This window comes from Xyrauchen texanus, chromosome 42 (assembly GCF_025860055.1).
Source record: "Xyrauchen texanus isolate HMW12.3.18 chromosome 42, RBS_HiC_50CHRs, whole genome shotgun sequence".
In the NCBI taxonomy this organism is placed as follows: domain Eukaryota; kingdom Metazoa; phylum Chordata; class Actinopteri; order Cypriniformes; family Catostomidae; genus Xyrauchen; species Xyrauchen texanus.
The window spans coordinates 14,978,647-14,988,328 of NC_068317.1; the positions used below are offsets into that span (position 1 = coordinate 14,978,647).

The 9,682-nt window shown below is 36.8% G+C and overlaps 1 protein-coding gene across 3 annotated transcripts in view; it reads right to left on the minus strand.

The window, feature by feature from the left end:
• dlgap1b (discs, large (Drosophila) homolog-associated protein 1b) overlaps positions 1–1,658 on the minus strand; it is a 174,981-nt gene extending 173,323 nt beyond the window's left edge. For all 3 annotated transcript variants that reach the window (XM_052114909.1, XM_052114908.1, XM_052114910.1), the window contains exon 1: positions 1,496–1,658. The gene's annotated coding sequence lies outside the window, so the exon portion shown is untranslated. The remainder of the gene's footprint in view (positions 1–1,495) is intronic.
• Positions 1,659–9,682: the final 8,024 nt, after the last annotated feature.

Below are 9,682 nucleotides of genomic sequence, written 5' to 3' on the forward strand. Positions count from 1 at the left end.
AGTTAGAAGCTTGCAAAATAAGTGTGAAAGAAAAAGTGCTTAATGCATGTCTTTTCGGCAGAAAATTAACTGTTAAGGAGAAAGAGTGTGTAAACCCAGCAACTTATGTTGTAGCTGAAGACTCTATGGAGGCAGCACAGGAATGAAGAATTAGCAGCAGTGTTGTCAGTGGAGGAAGATGATCTCTCTCTCTCTCTCTCTTTCACACATACACACACACACATACACAAATGTTCCTTTTCCCTCTCCATGGATTTATACTCTGAAGAGCACTTTTATTCAAATGCTATAGGGATGAGTGTGTGTTTGTGTCCATGTGTGTGCGTGTTTCCATTTGTGTGCGTGTTTGCATTTGTGTCTTCTAGGAACCTGTCACATACCTAATGCATTCACTTTCTGATTATTTCACTTCCAGTTTCAATTACAACCCAACATCTACTCCATTAAATCTCTCAGAGAGCCATCTGTACTGCTGCTTTTATTATTTAAAAAAAATAAATACAAAAAATACAAAAAAATGGAACCACATAAAATTTTGACAGCTACTAAATCCACATATATTCAGAGCTAAACACTCATTCCAGATCCAAGCCAGATTCATTATTTATTCTCATAGTATTCGTTTAACAAAACGTAATTACAGCAATAAATTAGGGAATTACTGCAGTCATTTAAATGTGGTTGTTGAATCCGTGTGCCAAGGACTATGATGCTCCAAAATGACAGTACCTAAGTCATATTGAGTTACTGGCGTTACACGACCCAAGAAGCAGCTATATTTACATGTATACAATTGCTATTCATCCGGGACGCTGTCATCACATTAGAATGTTCAAGTCATGGTCCAGCGCGTTGCGCCGTAGGCTGTGTTCCCCAAGTGTCACACATTCCAACGCGACTGTCAGTGCTGCTACGCGGTAGAACGCAACATTCTATGACGTCACAATTTCCTGAATGTGATACAGTTCTTAATATTAAGTGTTCTCGAAACAGGCTATTTATTTACTATGATGTGCCATCCTTGTGAATTCGAATTTGAAGTGCGTGCGTAAGAACTTCTGTATGCTTCTTCATGATCCAAACGCATGTGAAAACGCATAAAATACGGACAAGACCAGATGTGTGTGTAATAAGAATAATAATAAAACACATAAAAGACTCGCACTACGTCTAAAATTCACCGATTTTAAACCGAAACAGAGTCGCGATCAACAGTTCACTTTCGTGCCTTATGGTCACTAGAAAGCGGTCCAAATTTCCCGCAGCCGTAATATTGATTTCAGTGACATGCTGAAAATGTAATCCTTTCCAACCAGAGATAAAAGTGCCAGCGAGGTGAGAATAATTCATATGGTCAAACCTGGCATATGCTCTAGGCAGTTTACTAATGAAATCTTCCATGCAGTAGCCTGTGTCCTACCCGCGCAAGGCAAGCCGGGCACACATAACATCCAACAAATGAATGAAACTAAACTATTAATTATGTGCACCTTACCTCGAGTTTCACAGAGCAGATCATTACAGTTGAAACAGTCTGTAAAAAGCAATAAATCCGTAATGGTGCATCCAGGGTGCGTGAATCAGTGGTGGACTCTGTCGGGGTCTCGCTGTGTGAACGGAATTAAAGCCCGGTTTTCTGTGGATAGGAGGTCCCCCTACCGCTGAGTCCTCACACTTGCGTGTGCGCTTCGCCTTCTGCACGATACTGCTGCAGCATCACACACATACACACACGCACGCGCGCGCGCACACACACACACACACACACGCACGCACGCACGTACGCACACAATCAGCTGCGCCGAGAACGGAACCGGACAACGCTAAACTATGGCCCGGAATCTTGCGCAGATAACATGAATGCAGAGCACTCACAAAGCCTATTTTAAGATTTACGCATAGGCCCTATTTAAAATTGAATTTTGTAACCATTCACTAAAATAAATTAACTCAATTTAAAATATTTAAGGTTATAACATTTTACTTAGTTAAAGATGACTCAATTTGATGAAATTAAAATGCGTAAATCTTGAAAATATTTTTGAGTGAGGGGTGTCATAAACAGACATATCTATGGCAGCTCATAAATTATGAGATTGAAAGCTGCCCAGATAAACAAGCATGGCCTAATATATTTGGATAGGCTTTGGATAGGCTTTGGAATGCCCCAGATGTGTAGTAATAATATATTCCACCGTATTATGCAATAGCTCATGCTCGTTTGTATGTCAAGCCAAGTTTTATCCAGTAATGCAGATTTGTATGCAAACCACACGTGCTGCACAAAGGAAGTGAACACAGGTACTAAATCTAAAGCTCCGTGCAAGGATAGCCTCATAAGGAGACCTTTTTTTCTACCAGTCAAAAGTTTGGACACACCTTTTAATTCTTTATCATTTCATCATAACAACTATTGAAACATTTTAGAATAGTTACAAAATATTATGCAAATGCAGTATTGGAATATTACTGTAACCAAAACTGTTAAACAAAACAATTCTATATTTTAGATTCTTTAAACAATCATGTAAAAAATCTTTTTCGTAGTAGACATTAACGTACAACAGACATAAAGATTTTCACTGAATAGTGACTTACGTTCCATGCTGTTTCTCACCAAAACGTATGGCTTCAGAAGACTTGGAATATGACTCGTGAGTAGCATGGGCCATTTTTAAACTTTTAAGGATCAGTTCACCCCAAAATGAAAATTATCTCATAATTGTACTCACTCTTATGCCATCCCAGATGTGTATGACTTACTTTCTGCTGCAGGACACAAATGAAGAAAATATTAGCTCTGTAGGTCCATATAATTCAAGTGAATGCCGATAAGACCTTATGATGCTCCATAAAGCAGATCAAGTCAGCATAAAGACAATCCACAACACACCAGTGGTTAAGTCCATGTCTTCAGAAGTGATCCAGTTGGTTTTGGGTGAGAACAGACTAAAATATAGCTTCTTGGCGATCATGATTTCAAGCTCGATTGCACTTCCAATAGCGCCATCTAGCACTCTGTGCATACGTCAAGCACTAGGAAGCGCAATCAAGCTTGAAATCATGATCCTGCAAAGTGGAAAAAGTTATATTTTGGTCTGTTCTCACCCAAAATCAAATGGATCGCTTCTGAAGACATGGATTTAACCATTGGAGTCCTGTGGATTACCGTTATGCTGACTTGATCTGCTTTTTGGGGCTTAAAATGTCTGATCACCATTCACTTGCATTGCATGGACCTACAGAGCTAAAATATTCTTCTTAAAATCTTCATTTGTGTCCTGCTGCAGAAAGAAAGTCATACACATCTGGGATGGCATGAAGGTGAGTAAAAGATGAGAGAATTTTCCTTTTTGGGTCAACTATTCCTTTAAAATATTAGTCTTGCATAGAAATTCATGAGCACAGCTTTTTTCTCTTTTTTTTTATACAAAACTAATTTCATTTATGCATAAGCCTTTGGATCAAAAGGTCTTTAAGATCACGAGAAACAATTCAGTATAGTGTCTCCAAACTTTTTACTGGTACTGTAAGTATCTGCACCTCAATTTCTGTTGGACTTTCCTTTGCACATACACACTCACACACAGTTGTATGAGGCACACTTTATCATCATTATGAGTGCGTCAAGCTGGTTGGGGTGGGTGGGTGTAGAAGTGGCCAGGCTGGTTAAAGTGGCAACTGGGGACACAGGAAACATAATTCCTTGGGGAGATGATGAATGGGCCAGTCTCATTGTAGAAAAGGGACAGAAAAGCCCCAAATACCCCTCCCCACATCTCACACACTAAAAAGATGTACCTAAAGTATTTTGCATCACAACTGTAATATATTTGTTTTGCTATCATTCAGTGGTAACAAACATTTCACATGAGGTATAAAGAAACATCTGAACCATTTTGCATTCTCAGAACTTGAGGTCTGTCACTGGCAATGCACACAATTCTGGGCCTGCAAGCCAGGAACATTATTATAAATATATTATAAATATTTAGATGCCAAAACTAAGTGAACACCCAAACACCATACCCATATATGCTTGTTGAGCATTTAATTTCAAACCATTGTCATTATTATGAATGAAATGCCCTAAAAGCTCCCACTCTTCAGGGAAGTCTTTCCACTAGATTTTGGAATGTTGTAGGGATTTGCACTCATTCAGACACAAGGGCATCAGTGAGGTCCAATTCATTTCAAAGGTGTTCAAAGGGGTTCAGGTCATTGTGCAAGACAGGCAAGTTCTTCCACAAGAGACAAATAATATTTATGAGGCCAGAGGCCAAATTTTGCCACAAAATTAAAAGCACACAATTCTCTAGAATGTGATTGAATGCTGTAGCATTAGGATTTGTCTTCTTTGGAATTACTGGAAAAGCCAAACCTCTTAATTAGGTGTCCACTAACATAGTAATGTAGGATATGTAGAATTTACATGTAAAGAGTTTTTGATCAATACATTTGTTTCAGTTTTGTATCTATCTCTCATGTATAATTTAGTCCTACATTTGGTGGCAACCTGAATGTCTCTTAATGTAAATCTTCTCTGGCAGGAACCCAGAGCAAGGATTTAATTGCTATAATAACTAAACTGAAAATAATTACGAGGAGAGTAAAATCCTGCAGAGATGTAGACTTCTGCAAAGATCTGATTTAAAAAACTGTCAGTGTTTACAATAATTTATTTGAAACCTAATTTTCCCCAGAAATAAGCATTTTTGTTATGGCTTTCTCTGTAAACAAAGCTGAAGGCAAGATTAATGCCTTTGAGCAGCATAAATTAAAATTAAGAAGGACTGTAAAATGTCTAATAGCACAAATTGGACATGGTGCATTTAATATATTAGGACTGACAGTTGACTCCCCACTCTGCTAATAAGAGACAGCAGCTCAATCTGAGATCATCTCTGGTCTGTTCTCCATAGAGACAACCATTGTGTCATTGGAGTGTGTGCAAGTGTGTGTGTGTGTGTGTGTGTGTGTGTGTGTGTGTGTGTGCGTGCGTGCGTGCGTGCGTGCGTGTGTGCAAGTGTGTGCGTGTGTGTGTGTGTGCGTGTGTGTGTGTGTGTGTGCATGCGTGTGTGTGTGTGTGTGCGTGTGTGTGCGTGTGCGTGTGTGTGGGCATGTTTGGGTGGTTTACGAGGACAACGTTTTAGATAACAATCTGGTAATTACAAGGGTATTATGCTATAAATGTGGTTTATGAGGACATTTCTAGTGTCCCCCATAATTCAAATCGCTTCGAAAACATACTAAACGAGGATTTTTGAAAATGTAAAAATGCGGAACGTTTTTTGTGAGAGTTAGGTTTAGGGGTAGGGGACAAAATCTATAGTTTGTACAGTATAAGAATAATGTGTGTGTGTGTGTGTGTGTGTGTGTGTGTGTGTGTCTGTGTGAGCGTGTATTTATCACTTTGTGGGTACCAAATGTCCCCATAAGGATAGTAAAACCCGAAATTTTTGACCTTGTGGGGACATTTTGTCGGTCCCCATGAGGAAAACAGCTTATAAATCATACTAAATTATGTTTTTTGCAAATGTAAAAATGCAGAAAGTTTTCTGTGAGGGTTAGGTTTAGGGGTAGGGTTAGGTTTAGGGGATAGAATATAAAGTTTGTACAGTATAAAAACCATTATGTCTATGGAAAGTCCCCATAAAACATGGAAACACAACATCTGTGTGTGTGTGCGTGTGTGTGTGTGTGTGTGTGTGTGTGCACTAAATCCTTCTCATCATGTCAGTAATTGCTATAATGGTGTTACCGACAGATGATGAACCCACTCTTCTGCCTGTTCAGTTTAGGTAATTCCAATCTGCCACCCAGCCACCTCTCAATCATAGCAGGAACAGCTTGTATAAAACATGATTTTTAACTTTAACATTCACAATGGCATGTTCTACTCTACACAGGACTATTGTTGCTTAAATCAAGTCTTGCTTTCACCCCAAACAAATTCTTTGAAATTAAGCAAATTCCTTTTTTTTTACTACAAATAACAATTCCTGCAGCATTGGATATGTATAGGCCCTACATTTAATTATCAACACTTCATAAGTCACTAGCAAATATCATGTAATGTATTCAAATTCAACATGAATATGGGAAAATATGTTAGTTTTATGACACTTCTAGCCAACTGCTGATTTGTTGTACAATACATTAACTAATGATCTGTTAAGCATTATTTCATGTTTGTAAATGTTATTAAAGGGTAACTAAACACCTGCTCAGAGTCTGACTCCACCCACTGGAAATATTTGAAAATGCAGGAAAAGTGGGCAGACCCCGGCGGGATAGAGGGAACGAACCGAGTGCGGGGTGGATGGGGGGTGGATGGGGTGGCACCTGAGACTCGTAGTGACGGATTAATTTCTGCTGTCAGACTCTATGTTATTATTATTCCTCACACGGTCGCAAGACGACACGTACATGAATCTGGCGTGGTGAGCTGGAACCTGCTTACGTCAGCTGTCACCGCTTACGTCACGAAGTACCGCAACAGCCAATAGGAAAATTCAACTGCAGTAGCCACCGTTCAACCTGAAGAGGGCAGCACTCAGACGTTTTTACACCATATATTGTAGAATTAAAACACTTTATACACAAATGTCAAAAAAATTACTTGAATCAATGACCAGTACTAATAAAGCCCCATGCTTACAGATCATTAACTAAAAAAAGTTGGTTTAGGTTTAGTTACCCTTTCAGGAATGCTATTAGTGTGTAGTTTATATTGTACAGAGAAAATGAAAGAAACAATACTATTGTACATGTTACACATGATACACATGTTTACTCTGTCTCTGCTCATCATATTTGTCACACCTGATCAAACTAAATAATATCAGACGGGAGAAAACAATCAACACGCGTCACCTTGAGGGAAATGTTGCTCCTCATCAGTGGCTGTATTCATTAAAGCATTGATTCATGATTAATGTTAATGAAGTCATAGCTTACAGAATACTCTATTCTTGCCATTTGACAGTGTCTGACCAATGCATGAGTCCATCTGCTTTTCTTTCAGATATGCTGCAAAAGAGCGATTGCGCTCATGAGAAAATGTTCTACCTGTCATGAGAGCATGCTGTTACATTAATAATTTATCAGGAGCTTGTGCCCTCCATTATGAACAGTGAGACAAATATGTTCACCTTCTCTTCATTCAAAGATTACATGAACATGTGAACTCATGAATCTAGTTTTTAGCCTCCTGATAGCCTACCTGGTCAGTGAACACTAGATTAGTGGTTAGTAGCAGAAAACATGTAATCTGAATTACATAAATTACAAAAATGAAATAGTTGTAATTACAGCAAATTACAATATGATTTCATACTGTAAGAATCAGGCAATGGCAGTCATTTGTTAATTTATTGATGCCCTTAATATATTTTACATTTATAATTCCAAATCAGCCTACTACTGATATATGTTTAATACCTTCGAAACCTTCAAGAGTTTATGGAAGAGATTGGGAGGGTTATGGATTTGCACATGCAGACCTGATACTATAGTGTGGTAAAGTTGTTTTAGTTTATTTATCATGGATCTTTTGCATATTTTTGTAATTAAATGGCAACCTGATGATAAAAATGCCTTTTTTCCCTTTATTTTTTTCCGTTACAATCAATAATGTTACACTACCAAAAGAGGATAATAAAAGAAGAATAAACTATTATAGGAGCAAATTCAACAAAGACAGCAAAAATTCCTGAGCATGAAAATATGAAGCTCTTAAATGGCACAATAATTTATATAATATTGTGATTGCACCAGTAATAAATGCCTTAGCACATATGCAATTGGAGTTATGCAACTTTAACATTACATTTTATATTATGTCAAATTATATTTGAACTTTAAAAGTTTATTTTAAATAAAAAACAATGTTAATAATGGACCAAAATTACAGTGCAAAATGATGTAGCTCACTGGAGAATCTGTCGTGGTTCTAATTAGGGATGAAGTCATTAAGTCCTGTTTGCTAACAACATAAATACAATACATTATATATTCTTTCAAAGCAGACATCAGAATGTTATATAATATGATACTTTTTAAATCAAACTTACAATGTCCTCCAGTTGTATATGTCCCTCCTCTGATCAAACATGAAGATGCAGACAACCTTTATACCCTGAATATTGCCTGAAAACTTACAAGAAAACTTACAATTGTTTACACTGACATCAACATGATCACAAATATGTATTGCCCTTAACAGTATGTAACCATTTCACATTAGAGACATTAAGACCCATAAGACTACATGCATGAGGCATGATCATGACTGAGGTGATGTATGTTCCAAATACATTAGCTAAAAGTGTTGACAGAGTTTCTCAGAGTGGTGGCATACTAATTGTTCTCTGTGTGATTACTAAAATATGTCTTTATTTATTCGTGTTGGTATGTAATCCATTGACTAAGAAAAAGTTTTGTTATACTTTTGTAAATATACTTGATCCCCTTTTTACACTTGATAGGCTCAACTCTGTGTTTGGTTCATGTCTGCAGCCACCAGCTGTAAAACCTGTAAAAGACTGCAGCTCATCAAACATATGTAAGATGAAGTCCATTCTCATCATATTCACAAAAGTAACTCTGCATATAAAGAATAAACATGTAGAATATGGAATTGTGAAACATTTGAATATACTGTACTTTGTTTCTTTTGCCATATAAAGAGAACATTAGGCCATAATGAGGCAGATATTCTGTGAACCCACTGTTTATCCTTCAATCTATATGTCTATACATTTAAAAAAAGAAGAAGAGAGAAATCCTTTGCCAAGTTCTAACACACCTCAGTTATTAGTTACAGCAAGTTATGAACAGCAGGTGTTTTTTAATATGAGCAAAGACGAGTCAAAGAAACAGACAAAGAATGAATAAGCCTCCTCCTTTTGTTTTTTAATGAAACTGAATAATATAGGAGGGAATAAAAACAGTAATAAAGAATATGTGCTGTGGAAACAAAGGTTCAGTGTGTGGCATATAAGGAATAATTGTGTATTGGCTATTTTGGGGGTTTTCAAACTGCGGTCTAGGGACCCCCAAGGGGCTGCGAGGGGGTTCGGGGAAAATTTCATATAAAAAAATTATTTACGGAATTAGACATTATTGCCATTTCAATTTAATCAAAATGTTTCTCTTCAGGTTTAATCATAAAAAATAAATAAAAGATAAGCTGTACACATACTACACAATAGGCTCAATATTGTCCAGATAATTAGAGATGCACCAATATGAACATTTTTGGGGCGTTACATTACCAATTTGAACAAAAAGCTACATACCTTTTTTTTTTTTTGCCAGTTTGCTTATGAATAATGTATTTAACTTTACAAAGAGGCACTAAATCTATTTTACTGTTTTAACAATAAATCATTTTCATTGAACATGGGCTGGATCTTTTAAAAACATCACAGGCCAAAATTTTAAGAGCCAAAATGAAAGAAATACATTTTCAAAACAATATGCCCATTTATGAAGGTTGGGGAGGTTATTTTGCTTCCAAAACATTTTTGCACTTTTGTTTTGTTTTTGCATTTTATGATAGAACATTACAAATTGATTAGATTAATTATTACACAGTATTTGACATGCATTACTTTTCGGATTTATTTATTTTGGTCAGTATTTTTTTATATTACACAAAAAATTACGTAACAAATAA